This window comes from Oncorhynchus mykiss, chromosome 1 (genome assembly GCF_013265735.2).
Source record: "Oncorhynchus mykiss isolate Arlee chromosome 1, USDA_OmykA_1.1, whole genome shotgun sequence".
Classification (NCBI taxonomy): Eukaryota; Metazoa; Chordata; class Actinopteri; order Salmoniformes; family Salmonidae; genus Oncorhynchus; species Oncorhynchus mykiss.
In genome coordinates this window covers 20,945,848-20,963,817 of record NC_048565.1, presented here as the reverse complement: position 1 = coordinate 20,963,817, position 17,970 = coordinate 20,945,848, and the positions used below count along the sequence as shown (strand labels likewise).

General features: G+C 44.6%; 1 protein-coding gene across 1 annotated transcript in view; it reads right to left on the bottom strand.

Moving 5' to 3' along the window:
- Positions 1-13,711, bottom strand: part of mef2b (myocyte enhancer factor 2b) — a 33,207-nt gene extending 19,496 nt beyond the window's left edge. Inside the window, exon 1 of the mRNA XM_021586891.2 lies at positions 13,432-13,711. The gene's annotated coding sequence lies outside the window, so the exon portion shown is untranslated. The remainder of the gene's footprint in view (positions 1-13,431) is intronic.
- Between the last annotated feature and the right edge of the window lie 4,259 nt (positions 13,712-17,970).

The window sequence follows — 17,970 nt, the reverse complement described above, 5'->3', positions numbered from 1 at the left end:
TTGTCATTATGGGGTATTGTGTGCAGATTGATGAGGAAAATTATATATTTCATCCATTTTAAAATAAGGCTGTAATGTAACAAAATGTGGAAAAATGGAAGGGGTCTGACTACTTTCCTAATGCACTGTATTATAGACACTGGTATGGTGCTGAAGATAATGAGTTTGAGGTTGAAAAGTTGCGGAGTTGCCCTTTAAGGTACAGTATATGCTTGTATTGTTAGCACACCAATAAGTTACAGATCAAGATCAAGAAATCACATTCAGCACCTTACTGCAAAGTAAGTGATAACAATACCGGTCGTATATCACACAAAATGTTTGTGTTTTATTGATTGAGATAAGTTGATTGTTGAGATCAGAAAGTGAGGCCTATTGCAGCTCTCTGCATCCCTATCCTCAGCTGGATTGGCCGTAGCTGCAGGCTGTCTAAGCAGCTGACTGAACTGTACTGTCTCTACTGATACAAAGCCCAGAGGAGTATTCCCCTCGTTTTCCTCTCAAATTGGGCATGTATGACCTTCTTTATATTTAGAGGTCACATCCAAATTGTGAGTGAACGAATATGGTGCCGGTGTTCCCACGACCCCCAGAGTCCCCCAGAGTGCCCGCTGCCCCCTCGCCCATGCTTGGCACACAGGCACTATGGGCATTTCTGAGGAATCCACCCCTGTGCACCTATCATTCATTACCTTATAAAGTATCCACTGGAGTCAGCCTCTAAGACAAGACACTCTCACCTATCAAACTGTAAAACACAACAGAATCAATGTTTTCATTCATACATCGTTGGCACTCACAAAATGTTCTATGAATGAAAACTCTTTACGAATAATACCGCTTTATTAAGACTGACAGAATTAGAAAGAAGACAAGTCTCATAAATCTATAGTGCAGCGTACTAGTAACAGATACTGGGCCAAATTAGTAGTAACTGCTCTGATATTGGATTGCATAAAAACAAGACGTCCACCAAGAACACACCAAATGACTGCACCATTTATGATTGCATCACCTTGCATTGTACTGAATGAAAATAACTGTGGCGCCATTACACTATACAACCAACTGTAGTGACATACCTCCCACCCTGTCTGCTGGGATGCGTTTTGCAGGAGCCCAGTGGGCAGAGCTGGGAGGATTGTCAGTTGATGTGGCGCACCTGGGAAGGCTTGGCCTACAGGCTATTAAGGGTGAGCACATCAGCCAACACTCTCTCTTCCCTGACTGGCAGGTTGGCTTCCACCACCTTCTGGGTTTTTAGTTTGTTTTCACCATACAACACCCTGCATTCACTACTGATCCTACATTGTTTATGTTATATTTTTGTATTTAGCATTATTTAGTTTAATACATGTATTACTTTTAACATTTAAGTCAGGCGTGGTTTATTTTTGTTGTTACGAACTATGAGCCAGGCCATAACACTGTACATGAATACACTCTATAAAAATGATGGGCTAAAAACAACCCAATTTGAGTTATTTGGTAATCCAGCACTGGTTAAATAGTGGACAGGACACAGCTCATTTTGACATAGCTAGTTGGGTTGTGTGAATAACCCAACATGTTGGGATGTTGGGATTACCCAAACATGGGTTAATTTAAGCATCATTTAGATATTTTTTACTCTCATGCTGGGTTGACCTAGCAGCTGTTTCTTTTTTAATGCAATCTTTAATGTATTTTCATGAGATGTGGCTTGTAGTGGCGTGGCTTTCAGCAAGCTCTTATTGGCAACCAATAAGAATAAATGTAGGTTAAGTTTGCATAATGCAAAGTCAATTTTTCCTTTTTTAAATTTTTTTACACATTCTTCTTTAATATTTTGATTATTTATTACGTATTAAGATATACCACCTTATTGCATCCCAACAATGGGATTTACATAGACTTTCAGGAAGCTCATACACTTCTATAAGCATCATTGAAACTACAAAATGTTTAATATCCAACCTTCACATGTGACAAGATTTCCCAAGAGAGGATGGCTTTCACTTCAGCAGTAATAAATTCATGAACTTCTTTGAGGAAAAAAATCATGATTATTAGAAAGCAAATTACGGACTCCTCTTTAAATCTGCTTATTCCTTTAAAGCTCAGTTGTCCTGAGTCTGCACAACTCTGCCAGGACCTAGGATCAAGAGAGACGCTCAAGTGTTTTAGTACTATATCTCTTGACACAATGATGAAAATAATCATGGCCTCTAAACCTTCAAGCTGCATACTGGACCCTATTCCAACTAAACTACTGAAAGAGCTGCTTCCTGTGCTTTGCCCTCCTATGTTGAACATAATAAACGGCTCTCTATCCACCGGATGTGTACCAAACTCACTAAAAGTGGCAGTAATAAAGCCTCTCTTGAAAAAGCCAACTATCGGCCTATAAAAAAAACTATCGGCCTATATCGAATCTTCCATTCCTCTCAATTTTTTTTGAAAAGGCTGACAAAGGCTGACAAATCAACTGTAAATGTCGGTGTTCCTCAAGGTTCCGTTTTAGGACCACTATTGTTTTCACTATATATTTTACCTCTTGGGGATGTCATTCGAAAACATAATGTTAACTTTCACTGCTATGCGGATGACACACAGCTGTACATATCAATGAAACATGAAATATGAAAATTGCCCTCGCTAGAAGCCTGTTTTTCAGACATAAGGAAGTGGATGGCTGCAAACTTTCTACTTTTAAACTCGGACAAAACAGAGATGCTTGTTCTAGGTCCCAAGAAACAAAGAGATATTCTGTTGAATCTGACAATTAATCTTAATGGTTGTACAGTCGTCTCAAATAAAACTGTGAAGGACCTCGGCGTTACTCTGGACCCTGATCTCTCTTTTGACGAACATATCAAGACTGTTTCAAGGACAGCTTTTTTTCATCTACGTAACATTGCAAAAATCAGAAACTTTCTGTCCAAAAATGATGCAGAAAAATTAATCCATGCTTTTGTTACTTCTAGGTTAGACTTCTGCAATATTCTACTTTCCGGCTACCCGGGTAAAGCACTAAATAAACTTCAGTTAGTGCTAAATACGGCTGCTAGAATCCTGACTAGAACCAAAATATTTGACCATATTACTCCAGTGCTAGCCTCCCTACACTGGCTTCCTGTCAAGGCAAGGGCTGATTTCAAGGTTTTACTTCTAACCTACAAAGCATTACATGGGCTTGCTCCTACCTATCTCTCTGATTTGGTCCTGCCGTACATACCTACACGTACGCTACGGTCACAAGACGCAGGCCTCCTAATTGTCCCTAGAATTTCTAAGCAAACAGCTGGAGGCAGGGCTTTCTCCTATAGAGCTCCATTTTTATGGAATGGTCTGCCTACCCATGTGAGAGACGCAAACTCGGTCTCAACCTTTAAGTCTTTACTGAAGACTCATCTCTTCAGTGGGTCATATGATTGAGTGTAGTCTGGCCCAGGAGTGTGAAGGTGAACGGAAAGGCTCTGGAGCAACGAACCGCCCTTGCTGTCTCTGCCTGGCCGGTTCCCCTCTTTCCACTGGGATTCTCTGCCTCTAACCCAATTACAGGGGCTGAGTCACTGGCTTACTGGTGCTCTTGCATGCCGTCCCTAGGAGGGGTGCGTCACTTGAGTGGGTTGAGTCACTGACGTGATCTTCCTGTCTGGGTTGGCGCCCCCCCTTGAGAGATCTTTGTGGGCTATACTCGGCCTTGTCTGAGGATGGTAAGTTGGTGGTTGAAGATATCCCTCTAGTGGTGTGGGGGCTGTGCTTTGGCAAAGTGGGTGGGGTTATATCCTTCCTGTTTGGCCCTGTCCGGGGGTATCATCGGATGGGGCCACAGTGTCTCCTGACCCCTCCTGTCTCAGCCTCGAGTATTTATGCTGCAGTAGTTTATGTGTCAGGGGGCTAGGGTCAGTTTGTTAAATCTGGAGTACTTCTTCTGTCCTATCCGGTGTCCTGTGTGAATTTAAGTATGCTGTCTCTAATTATCTCTTCCTCTCTTTCTTTCTCTCTCTCGGAGGACCTGAGCCCTAGGACCATGCCTCAGGACTACCTGGAATGATGACTCCTTGCTGTCCCCAGTCCACCTGGCCGTGCTGCTGCTCCAGTTTCAACTGTTCTGCCTGTGATTATTATTATTTGACCATGCTGGTCATTTATGAACATTTGAACATCTTGGCCATGTTCTGTTATAATCTCCACCCGGCACAGCCAGAAGAGCACTGGCCACCCCACATAGCCTGGTTCCTCTCTAAGTTTCTTCCTAGGTTTTGGCCTTTCTAGGGAGTTTTTCCTAGCCACCGTGCTTCTACACCTGCATTGCTTGCTGTTTGTGGTTTTAGGCTGGGTTTCTGTACAGCACTTTGAGATATCAGCTGATGTACGAAGGGTTATATAAATACATTTGATTTGATTTGACAACTATGCAACAGAACAGATGAACAGGAATGACATTTACCCTCATGGGTGGTTAAAAAGAACTGTCTGAATGCCACGCCCCTACTAAACTACGCCTCGAGCCTACTGATCTGACCCGCTGGGTCATATCTCAATAACCCAGCACTAATAACCAAGCAGTTTTTATAGAAAAGAACCCAACTAAGAGAACCAACGCCTGCAACCCAGCAGTTGGGTCAACCAAACAAACCAGCAGTTGGGTCAACCAAACAAACCAGCGTTTTTTTGGAACGTAGCAGGCCTACATTTTCTTCTGCAGAAGATAGTATCTCACCTCAGATGTAAATTAAGAGAATAGAGGGAAGTGGGTGATCTGAGCTAAAGAGAAGCCAGAGATCTTTATCACATAGGGGTTTACAAAAAGTTCCTTTCTCTCAGATATAACTTCTCACCACAGACAACCTCCCCTCTCACACAGCCAGGCAAATATAGAATTTACCTCCCCTAACGGTGAGGACTTGGCCTTCTCAGAGTGGTTTTGAATGTTTCTCAAACCACTACTGCCAGCAAATCCGCACACGCCTAATGTCACCTAATTCTGGATAATGCAGTCTGTATGACAACTGCTGCTCAAGGTCTCAAAAAGGCTAAAAACAGCCAAGTAAGACAGCAATGTAGCTGTCAGCAATAGTTTCACTGTCTGTAAAATCATTGGAGTGTTGATGAGAATATACATTTGGCTGCCTTGGGAGCTAATGACCACATTTTATGGTCTTAATTTCCGATGACCCTATACATACACTTTTTTACACTCCAGAGATCCTGGTATCTACGACCAGGACCAGCTATGATCCTTTATTGAATTCAATCCACTTCAATCAGTGTAGATGAAGGGGAGGAGACAGGTTAATGAAGGATTTGTAAGCCTTGAGACAATTCAGACATGGATTGTGTATATGTGCCATTCAGAGGGTGAATGGGCAAGACAAAAGATGTAAGTATCCTTGAACAGGTTATGGTAGTGGGTGCCAGACGCACCGGTTTGTGTCAAGAACTGCAACGCAGCTGGATTTTTCATACTCAACAGTTTCCTGTGTGTATCAAGAATGGTCCACCACCCAAAGGACATCCAGCCAACTTCACACAACTATAGGAAGCATTGGAGTCAACATGGGCCAGCATCCCCGTGGAACAGTTTCGACACCTTGTAGAGTCCATGCCCCGATGAATTGAGGCTGTTCTGAGGGAATAGTGCAATAATTGCACACATACAGGGTCTACAGCTCCTAGGGACCGTGAGCAGCTTCCTCTGACATCTTCCCGGAGGCCAGACAGTGGAAACGAGACCATTACACACTAACAGAGCAGGCCTCTAACACAGTCAGGCTCTCTCTCCCAAAGACACCCTGCAGTCCCTGGAGACAGGTAAAGACTAATTGCTGAGTGTCTCACTGAGACAACACGGGGTGAACACCAACAACACACTGTTGTGTCATTACCAGTCAAAGCTGTAGCACTACTTCATGAGTGGGGGACTTGATACAGAGGCGTTACTTCTCACTAACACACTGAATGTTAATTCCACTGAATGTTAAATGGGAACTTACTCATGAACACTGATACTTACTGTATCTTTACGCGACGATAATAACTGTGTCATGCACATTCCATTAAAAATAAATATGTTTTGTGCTAATGTTTACTCTTTGCAATAACTATATATTTACCCGTTTAGGCTTATAACTTTGAATAGAGAAGCATAGGTTTAGGTTACAGTATGATCCATACAATATTAGCTGGAAATAAGCATACAAGCAGAGCATATGGCACCTGACCAGGCCAAAGCCCAACACATTTTTTCGGTATTAGTTGTTGATGCTTCTGTCAGTCATTTCAGCTCAATGTCAAGATGAGAAACCAGGTCTCAAAATAGAAGGGAGGAATCCTATTTGCATAACACAATACATAAAGCCCCTAAGCCAAGGCAACCATGCCGACGCAAACATTTATTGACTTTACACAATTATCATCAACAAACCTCAATTATAAAAATGTGAAATGTAAAAAAATACTTGTGAGGCATGAAGATAACACTTAATTTATTGCTGAATGTATCACACATTAAGGTTTGCATGAAATCTGGGATAAAGACAGAAATATATTTTTTTTATACAGTATAAATTTGTGAGACTGATTTATGGTTGAAAAATCGACATTTTACCCCATGTGTATTTAAAATCTAGTGATATAGCAGGGTCAGAAAGTTCATACGCTTTGTCATATTCAATCACTCCCTGGCTGGACCTTTGCAAAACTGAGGTGTGAAAATATTTGGCTAATTTTAACAGGAGATAATTAAATTTCCTGGATATTTTGGATTGAGACAGAATAGAAACACACTATGGGTAGGACAACTAATTTTTCTGGACTGGCTTTGGGATTTTTGATGACCACAGTAGTGTCATGTCAAGACTATACTGTCATGTCTCAGCTTAGAAAACTTCAGAGAGAGACAGTGAGGTACTCATGATGACTGCACAAGGGGCAACAGGTTCAATACTGAGTGACCAAGTTTTGTGGTTTTATTATGAAACGAAGAGGTCAAAAATGCTCTCTTTCAGAACAAACATATTGCTGTCCATGGAAAAGCAATTTGACCACAAGAATAACAAACACAGAGGTTGTCAAGTCATGCAAATAATTTGAACTGTTCAGTATGCAATAAACACATATTTGTTGCAATTGAGCATAGGAAATATTTCAGTATTTTACAGAAAACTGTTGATTCTTAAACATTCTACTTTGAATACATGTTTTTCTTTATGGATCCTAACCACATAATGTGTGCCTTTCTATTGTTGTTTGCACACTCTCTGTTGGCAATGCTTGGATGCAAGTTAAGATTTTTGCAAAACGGAATGAGATTAAAGTGTAAGGATTAAGAAAATGCATTTAAACAGCCACTGTGTTATGTTGTCTTGTCTCTGTCCTTTCCCTTCACCCTGTCTCCCTCTGCTGGTCGTGTTAGGTTACCTTTTCTCCCCCGCTTTCCCCCAGCTGTCCCTTGTCTCCTCTAACTACCCATTCACCCCGTTCCCCACCTGTTCCCTTTTGTCCCTCTGATTAGGTCCCTATATCTCTCTCTGTTTCTGCTCCTGTCCTTGTCGGATTCTTGTTTGTTTGTGTCATTCATGCCTGAACCAGACTGTCGTCATGTTTGCTGTAACCTTGTCCTGTCCTGTCGGAATCTGCCGGTCCATCTGAGCCTACCTATGTTTGGTAATTAAAGAAGCTCTGTTTAAGTTGATTCGCTTTTGGGTCCTCATTCACGCACCGTAACAGAAGAATCCGACCAAGAATGGACCCAGCGACTTCGGATCCTCTCCACTCAGCCGTCGAGATCCAGGGAGCGATGCTAGGCAGACACAAGCAGGAATTGTCTGCTGCTCGACATGCCGTTGAGACCCTGGCCACCCAAGTCTCCAACCTCACAGAACAGGTTCACCATCTCCGCCTCGATCCACCGGCCACTTCCAGGGCTTTCGAATCTCCGGAGCCCAGAATCAATAACCCGCCGTGTTACTCTGGGGAGCCCACTGAATGCCGCTCGTTCCTCACCCAGTGTGATATTGTGTTTTCTCTCCAGCCCAACACTTACTCCAGGAGCACTGCTCGTGTCGCCTACGTCATATCTCTCCTTATTGGACGGGCTCGTGAGTGGGGCACGGCAATCTGGGAGGCAAGGGCTGAGTGTACTAACCAGTATCAAGACTTTAAGGAGGAGATGATACGGGTTTTTGATCGATCTGTTTTTGGGGAGGAGGCTTCCAGGGCCCTGTCTTCCCTATGTCAAGGCAATCGATCCATAACAGACTACTCTATTGAGTTTCGCACTCTTGCTGTCTCCAGTGGCTGGAACGAGCCGGCCTTGCTCGCTCGTCTTCTGGAGGGTTTCCGCGCAGAGGTAAAGGATGAGATTCTCTCCCGGGAGGTTCCTTCCAGCGTGGATTCCTTGATTGAACTCGCTATTCGCATTGAGCGACGGGTTGATCTTCGTCACCGAGCTCGTGGAAAGGAGCTCGCGCTCTCCGTCGCCTCCCTCTCCGCATCACTACCATCTTCCTCTGCCGGCTCGGGTGCTGAGCCCATGCAGCTGGGAGGTATCCGCATCTCGACTGAGGAGAGGGAACGGAGAATCACCAACCGCCTCTGTCTCTATTGCGGTTCCGCTGGTCATTTTGTCACTTCATGTCCAGTAAAAGGCCAGAGCTCGTCAGTAAGCGGAGGGCTACTGGTGAGCGCTACTACTCCTGTCTCTCCTTCAAGATCCTGCACTACCTTGTCGGTCCATCTACGCTGGACCGGTTCGTCAGCTTCCTGCAGTGCCTTAATAGACTCTGGGGCGGAGGGCTGTTTTATGGACGAGACCTGGGCTCGGGAACATGACATTCCTCTCAGACAGTTAAAGGAGCCCACGGCCTTGTTCGCCCTGGATGGTAGTCCTCTCCCCAGGATTCAGCGTGAGACGCTACCTTTAACCCTCACTGTTTCTGGTAATCATAGTGAAGCCATTTCTTTTTTAATTTTTCGTTCACCTTTTACACCTGTTGTTTTGGGCCATCCCTGGCTAGTTTGTCATAATCCTTCCATTAATTGGTCTAGTAATTCTATCCTCTCCTGGAACGTCTCTTGTCATGTGAAATGTTTAATGTCTGCTATCCCTCCTGTTTCCTCTGTCTCTTCTTCACAGGAGGAGCCTGGTGATTTGACAGGGGTGCCGGAGGAATATCACGATCTGCGCACGGTGTTCAGTCGGTCCAGGGCCACCTCTCTTCCTCCACACCGGTCGTATGATTGTAGTATTGATCTCCTTCCGGGAACCACCCCCCCCCGGGGTAGACTATACTCTCTGTCGGCTCCCGAACGTAAGGCTCTCGAAGATTATTTGTCTGTAGCTCTTGACGCCGGTACCGTAGTCCCCTCCTCCTCTCCCGCCGGAGCGGGGTTTTTTTTTGTCAAGAAGAAGGACGGGTCTCTGCGCCCCTGCATAGATTATCGAGGGCTGAATGACATAACAGTGAAGAATCGTTATCCGCTTCCTCTTATGTCTTCAGCCTTCGAGATCCTGCAGGGAGCCAGGTTTTTCACTAAGTTGGACCTTCGTAACGCTTACCATCTCGTGCGCATCAGGGAGGGGGACGAGTGGAAGACGGCGTTTAACACTCCGTTAGGGCACTTTGAATACCGGGTTCTTCCTTTCGGCCTCGCTAACGCTCCAGCTGTCTTTCAGGCATTAGTCAATGATGTCCTGAGAGACATGCTGAACATCTTTGTTTTCGTTTACCTTGACGATATCCTGATTTTTTCACCGTCACTCCAGATTCATGTTCAGCACGTTCGACGTGTCCTCCAGCGCCTTTTAGAGAATTGTCTTTTTGTGAAGGCTGAGAAGTGCACTTTTCATGCCTCCTCCGTCACATTTCTCGGTTCTGTTATTTCCGCTGAAGGCATTAAGATGGATCCCGCTAAGGTCCAAGCTGTCATTGATTGGCCCGTCCCTAAGTCACGCGTCGAGCTGCAGCGCTTTCTCGGCTTCGCGAACTTCTATCGTCGTTTCATCCGTAATTTCGGTCAGGTGGCAGCTCCTCTCACAGCCCTTACTTCTGTCAAGACGTGCTTTAAGTGGTCCGTTTCCGCCCAGGGAGCTTTTGATCTCCTCAAGAATCGTTTTACATCCGCTCCTATCCTTGTTACACCTGACGTCTCTAGACAGTTCGTTGTCGAGGTTGACGCGTCAGAGGTGGGAGTGGGAGCCATCCTTTCTCAGCGCTCCCTCTCTGACGACAAGGTCCACCCATGCGCGTATTTTTCTCATCGCCTGTCGCCGTCGGAACGTAACTATGATGTGGGTAACCGCGAACTGCTCGCCATCCGGTTAGCCCTAGGCGAATGGCGACAGTGGTTGGAGGGGGCGACCGTTCCTTTTGTCGTTTGGACTGACCATAGGAACCTTGAGTACATCCGTTCTGCCAAACGACTTAATGCGCGTCAGGCGCGTTGGGCGCTGTTTTTCGCTCGTTTCGAGTTCGTGATTTCTTATCGTCCGGGCTCTAAGAACACCAAGCCTGATGCTTTGTCTCGTCTCTTCAGTTCTTCAGTAGCCTCCACTGACCCCGAGGGGATTCTCCCTGAGGGGCGTGTTGTCGGGTTGACTGTCTGGGGAATTGAGAGGCAGGTAAAGCAAGCACTCACTCAAACTCCGTCGCCGCGCGCTTGTCCTAGGAACCTTCTTTTCGTTCCCGTTCCTACTCGTCTGGCCGTTCTTCAGTGGGCTCACTCTGCCAAGTTAGCCGGCCACCCTGGCGTTCGGGGTACGCTTGCTTCCATTCGCCAGCGTTTCTGGTGGCCCACCCGGGAGCATGACACGCGTCGTTTCGTGGCTGCTTGTTCGGTCTGCGCGCAGACTAAGTCCGGTAACTCTCCTCCTGCCGGCCGTCTCAGGCCGCTTCCTATTCCCTCTCGACCGTGGTCTCACATCGCCTTAGATTTTGTCACCGGACTGCCTTCGTCAGCGGGGAAGACTGTTATTCTTACGGTTGTCGATAGGTTCTCTAAGGCGGCTCATTTCATTCCCCTTGCTAAGCTTCCTTCTGCTAAAGAGACGGCACAAATCATCATCGAGAATGTTTTCAGAATTCATGGCCTTCCGTCAGACGTCGTTTCGGACAGAGGTCCGCAATTCACGTCTCAATTTTGGAGGGAGTTTTGCCGTTTGATTGGGGCTTCCGTCAGTCTCTCTTCCGGCTTTCACCCCCAGTCTAACGGTCAAGCAGAACGGGCCAATCAGACTATTGGTCGCATCTTACGCAGTCTTTCTTTTCGCAACCCTGCGTCTTGGTCAGAACAGCTCCCCTGGGCAGAATACGCCCACAACTCGCTTCCTTCGTCTGCGACCGGGCTATCTCCTTTTCAGAGTAGCCTCGGGTACCAGCCTCCGTTGTTCTCATCTCAGTTCGCCGAGTCCAGTGTCCCCTCCGCTCAGGCTTTTGTCCAACGTTGCGAGCGCACCTGGAAGAGGGTCAGGTCTGCACTTTGCCGTTATAGGGCGCAGACTGTGAGAGCTGCTAATAAGCGTAGAACTAAGAGCCCTAGGTATTGTCGCGGTCAGAGAGTTTGGCTCTCCACTCAGAACCTTCCCCTTAAGACGGCTTCTCGCAAGTTGACCCCGCGGTTCATTGGTCCATTCCGTATCTCTCAGGTCATTAATCCTGTCGCAGTGCGACTTCTTCTTCCGCGATATCTTCGTCGCGTCCACCCTGTCTTCCATGTCTCCTGTGTTAAGCCCGTTCTTCGCGCCCCCGCTCGTCTTCCCCCCCCCCCCCCCCCATCCTTGTCGAGGGCGCACCTATCTACAGGGTCCGTAAGATCTTGGACATGCGTCCTCGGGGCCGTGGTCATCAGTACCTAGTTGACTGGGAGGGGTACGGTCCTGAGGAGAGGAGTTGGGTTCCCTCTCGGGACGTGCTGGACCGTGCGCTGATTGATGATTTCCTCCGTGGCCGCCAGGTTTCCTCCTCGAGTGCGCCAGGAGGCGCTCGGTGAGTGGGGGGGTACTGTTATGTTGTCTTGTCTCTGTCCTTTCCCTTCACCCTGTCTCCCTCTGCTGGTCGTGTTAGGTTACCTTTTCTCCCCCGCTTTCCCCCAGCTGTCCCTTGTCTCCTCTAACTACCCATTCACCCCGTTCCCCACCTGTTCCCTTTTGTCCCTCTGATTAGGTCCCTATATCTCTCTCTGTTTCTGCTCCTGTCCTTGTCGGATTCTTGTTTGTTTGTGTCATTCATGCCTGAACCAGACTGTCGTCATGTTTGCTGTAACCTTGTCCTGTCCTGTCGGAATCTGCCGGTCCATCTGAGCCTACCTATGTTTGGTAATTAAAGAAGCTCTGTTTAAGTTGATTCGCTTTTGGGTCCTCATTCACGCACCGTAACACACTGGACAAGATTCCACTTAACATATTTGCAGCACAGAGAATCTTTCCATCAGGATAGAAAAGCTTGCCTCCCTATTGTGACAGTATCATTTACACCCACTAAGCCACTGGCATCATCTACAATAGATGTAGTGCTTACAAAAAACAGTGTATAAATGTTCTCTAGCATTTAAAAATGCACCATAACATATGCATTACTTAACAAAATGTTGTACATGCAATGGGAATTAAATAACAACACACACAATACACCCCTCACCCCAAATATCAATTATTTATGCACACTATAAATGTTATATTTGTCAGTCATTATTATGATGTGTAGATAAATTAGCTGAAAGTGTCATGTCTTGTTGGGTATACTTGGGGCATTACTCTTGCTATCCCTTTCCTTTCATCTTCAATTCTAACACAAATATGATCTGACTGAGGTATGACTCAGTGGGATACAGCTATAGAATGAACATGTATTACTATTTATCATGCAAGCATTAGCCTAGGCCTACTTTTCCCATTACTTTTACTTCATTGGATGACATCTCACTTTTCAACTGCTCGAACACTACTATTAGCTTCTTGCTAACATTTTGAAAAATCATATATTTGATCCTATCAGGGGATTATAACTATCTATCTCTTTCCACCAAAATGAAACCATCAATAAAAACAGACCTACTGGTGATTGCCCATTAAATGTATCAAGTGAAATACTGTGTCAAGCACAGCATACGCAGGCACATGACAGTCTTACGTAATTATACAACTGGGCAACAGCACTATAAATACAGCTGTGAGGCCTGCGTGTGTTGTTGCTAATAATAAATAAGACTGCCAAATAATGACTGAATTGCTGACGTCATTCAAAAATACTCGGTTAATAATAGCCCTGTCCCAGAGTTAGGCATTCCTAAGTATCTATCTAAGTTACTTACATAGTAATAGCATGTGACTATGCAACAACTTACAGTACCCTCAGAATATAACATGTATTTTAGGCAACTCGGAGAGTAACTGTGTTAAATGTTGTTTTGACAGAGGAAAACAACAAAGGTATGCGCTCAGCTCACCTATTCTTTGATGTTTCTCCAGTGTCACGTTTTTCCCTTTTTCTTTACTGTAGGCTCTGCGTTTGACCCGGTATTTACTGAGAAATACGACAGCAGAGTATATTACTAGTTTGTTTCCTGTCTCAAAATGATTCAAGAGCTCTTCGTCCTCGTTGAAGTGAATAGAATACGCAGTTCCGTGGCTAGAGGTGTCCACTTGATGCTCGAGGATGATGATTCTGGAGCGCTCCTTCCAACATCGCGCACATCTCCGGCAGCAACAGCTGGCTGCAGCCCATTTGTAAATTACCATATATACCGCCCCCTCGGCTGTGCCCATTGGCTTAGCGCTGATACACTCATCCGCCTCCGCTAGCCAACATTTCAGTTGACGAGAGACTACAGAAGAAGGCTATAATTCAATGAAGGCTGTCACAACTGATGCCCCAAATAGTGTGTCAATATGACATGCTTGCTTCTTAGTTTTTATGTTATTGTTAGATGTGATATTTTCATCATACACATTACTGTACATGACAAGACATGGACATGTTATATTATAACACATGGGAATAAATTAGGAAAATGTATTATGAGATTAAAGAGCAACTGGCACTAAAACCCAACTAATCATTTTGAAAACAGCCCAATTGGCATCAAAATGAGTCAGAAACATGTATTCTAGTGTCAAAATGTACTAAAAAGTGTAAATAGGATAATTTTGGTCATTCAGTCTCGTCTAAAACGGAGTTTGGAACCTCAGTGCGTCACAAGTAGGCCTAAATTAAGGTTGGGTTTGGATTACAATTATGTCATCAAATAATGCCCCCCTTTGCCAAACTCCTCCTGCAAATCGCATCTCAGACCACTATGCTTCCCTTGAATGGGGCTCCATTGTTTCATCACCTGCAATGTGTTCAAAGGATCATGACCGTTTTAGACTGAAAGCCCTATACGGATTGACCATGCATGCATGCTTCCAGCAGGAAGCACAGCTAACTGGTTTGCATGCCCTGCCAAAGGACCAGTGGTGGAAAAAGTACCCAATTGTCATACTTGAGGAAAAGTAAAGATACCTTAATGGAAAATTAAAAGTGAAAGTCACCCAGTAAAAAACGACTTGAGTAAAAGTCTAAAAGTATTTGGTTTTACAGTGGGGCAAAAAAGTATTTAGTCAGTCACCAATTGTGCAAGTTCTCCCACTTAAAAAGATGAGAGAGGCCTGTAATTTTCATCATAGGTACACTTCAACTATGACAGACAAAATTATGAATTTACACAAGAACAGTGAGCAAAAATCCCAGAACCACACAGAACCACACCTAGTGAATGACCTGCAGAGAGCTGGGACCAAAGTAACAAAGCCTACCATCAGCAAGGACATGGAAGATGAAACGTGGCTGGGTCTTTCAGCATGACAATGATCCCAAACACACCTCCCGGGCAACGAAGGAGTGGCTTCGTAAGAAGCATTTCAAGGTCCTAGAGTTGCCTAGCCAGTCTCCAGATCTCAACCCCTTAGAAACTCTTTGGAGGGAGTTGAAAGTCCGTGTTGCCCAGCAACACCCCCAAAACATCACTGCTTTAGAGGAGATCTGCATGGAGGAATGGGCCAAAATACCAGCAACAGTGTGTGAAAACCTTGTGAAGACTTACAGAAAACGTTTGACCTCTGTCATTGCCAACAAAGGGTATATAACAAAGTATTGAGATAAACTTTTGTTATTGACCAAATACTTATTTTCCACCATAATTTGCAAATAAATTCATTAAAAATCCTACAATGTGATTTTCTGGATTTTTTTTTCTCTCATTTTGTCTGTCATAGTTGAAGTGTACCTATGCTGAAAATTACAGGCCTCTCTCATCTTTTTAAGTGGGAGAGCTTGCACAATTGGTGGCTGACTAAATACTTTTTTGCCCCACTGTAAATATACAAAGGTGGGTATCATAACATGTCCAGCAATATGATTGCAATGGTTTAGACCTCCAAAAATAATTTCACTCACTGTTCACTTGCTATTTTCACAGTTTGTCAGGCAAGACCTCAGAATGAAAGTAGTTTATGCGACACAAGTACCCTTGTTACACCTCCTATGTTGTTGCCAGTCCCCCTCGACTACTATGAAAAGGATACGCCATCATGAGGCCTCTGATAGTGACCCGAGTTACTGCCCTAATGACACAGTGGCTTCATCAACAATGACAGGTAATGTGCATTATGTGAAAAGTTGTATTCAAAAGTTGCATTAAAAAATACCTTGCTTGATAAACTAGTTGGCTAATTCCCCAGCCAAGCAGATACAACCAGTAGAGTAATTTTGGTTGTGAAGTGCATTAGCAAAAAGCTTTGTCCTTTCTTTAGAACAAAATGCAATTTACCACTTGGCTGTCTATTATATAATCCTGTCACAGGCCCTTCCATTCAACACCACCTCATAAGATTGCCTGCTGCAGTTGTTCAAGAGGATTCCAGTTTGCAGCCGAACACGCAGCATAAAGAAGGCCAGCAAGGGGGCCCTTATCAGCATCATGCGGACATGCCTTCGCTGTGAGCACTCCTATGAATGAAACAGTCAGCCACATGTTGGCTGTATCTGGCCAGCAGCCTTCACCAGTCAGCAGCAACAGCTTTCACAGGCTCATTATTTGTACAAATACAGAAGTTAACCCACTTCATTACTTTGATAACCCAATTGTGAAACATAATTTATGTACACTGACATCATTTGTTGCTTATTTTCTACTTCTTAGATGCATATAACGTCCAGTGCATAACCTGGTCTGATGGAACCAGCCTGATCACTGTGTTCACCATTATATTTCACTTCCAATTTATGATATCTGAAGTGAAATAGAGAAGGTGAACGCAGCAATTAGGTTGATGAGGAAGTCCAGACTGACAGACGGGCTTGATACTGATGTCTCTGAATGGAGAGAGACTTGGCACTCTACAGTCGTGGCCAAAAGTTTTGAGAATGACACAAATATTAATTTTCGCAAAGTCTGCTGCCTCAGTTTGAATGATGGCAATTAGCATATACTCCAGAATGTTATGAAGAGTGATCAGATGAATTGCAATTAATTGCAAATTCCCTCTTTGCCATGCAAATTAACTGAATCCCCAAAAAACATTTCCACTGCATTTCAGCCCTGCCACAAAAGGACCAGCTGACATCATGTCAGTGATTCTCTCGTTAACACAGGTGTGAGTGTTGACGAGGACAAGACTGGAGATCACTCTGTCATGCTGATTGAGTTTGAATAACAGACTGGAAGCTTCAAAAGGAGGGTGGTGCTTGGAATCATTGTTCTTCTTCTGTCAACCATGGTTACCTGCCAGGAAACACGTGCCGTCATCATTGCTTTGCACAAAAAGGGCTTCACAGACAAGGATATTGCTTCCAGTAAGATTGCACCTAAATCAACCATTTATCATCAAGAACTTCAAGGAGAGCGGTTCAATTGTTGTGAAGAAGGCTTCAGGGCACCTAAGAAAGTTTAGCAAGCACCAGGAACGTCTCCTAAAGTTGATTCAGCTGCGAGATCAGGGCACCACCAGTACAGAGCTTGCTCAGGAATGGCAGCAGGCAGGTGTGAGTGCATCTGCACGCACAGTGAGACGAAGACTTTTGGAGGATGGCCTGGTGTCAAGAAGGGCAGCAAAGAAGCCACTTCTCTCCAGAAAAAAACATCAGGGACAGACTGATATTCTGCAAAAGGTACAGGGATTGGACTGCTGAGGACTGGGGTAAAGTCATTTTCTCTGATGAATCCCCTTTAGATTGTTTGGGGCATCCAGAAAAAAGGAGATTACAAGGTGAGCGCTACCATCAGTCCTGTGTCATGCCAACAGTAAAGCATCCTGAGACCTTTCATGTGTGGGGTTGCTTCTCAGCTCACTCACAATTTTGCCTAAGAACACAGCCATGAATAAAGAATGGTACCAACACATCCTCTGAGAGCAACTTCTCCCATCCAGGAACCATCCAGGAACAGTTTGGTGACGAACAAGGCCTTTTACAGTATGATGGAGCACCTCGCCATAAGGCAAAAGTGATAACTAAGTGGTTCGGGGAACAAAACATAGATATTTTGGGTCCATGGCCAGGAAACTCCCCAGACCTTAATCCCATTGAGAACTTGTGGTCAATCCTCAAGAGGCGGGTGAACAAACAAAAACCCACAAATTCTGACAAACTCCAAGCATTGATTATGCAAGAATGGGCTGCCATCAGTCAGAATGTGGCCCAGAAGTTAATTGACAGCATGCCAGGGCGGATTGCAGAGGTCTTGAAAAAGAAGGGTCAACACTTCAAATATTGACTCTTTGCATCAACTTCATGTAATTGTCAATAAAAGCCTTTGACACTTATGAAATGCTTGTAATTATACTTCAGTATTCCATAGTAACATCTGACAAAAATATCTAAAGACACTGAGGCAGCAAACTTGGTGGAAATTAATATTTGTGTCATTCTCAAAACTTTTGGCCACGACTGTACATTAAAATGATACTAGACACAACTTTTACTTGTGTTGTCTTTTTTAAATTATTGA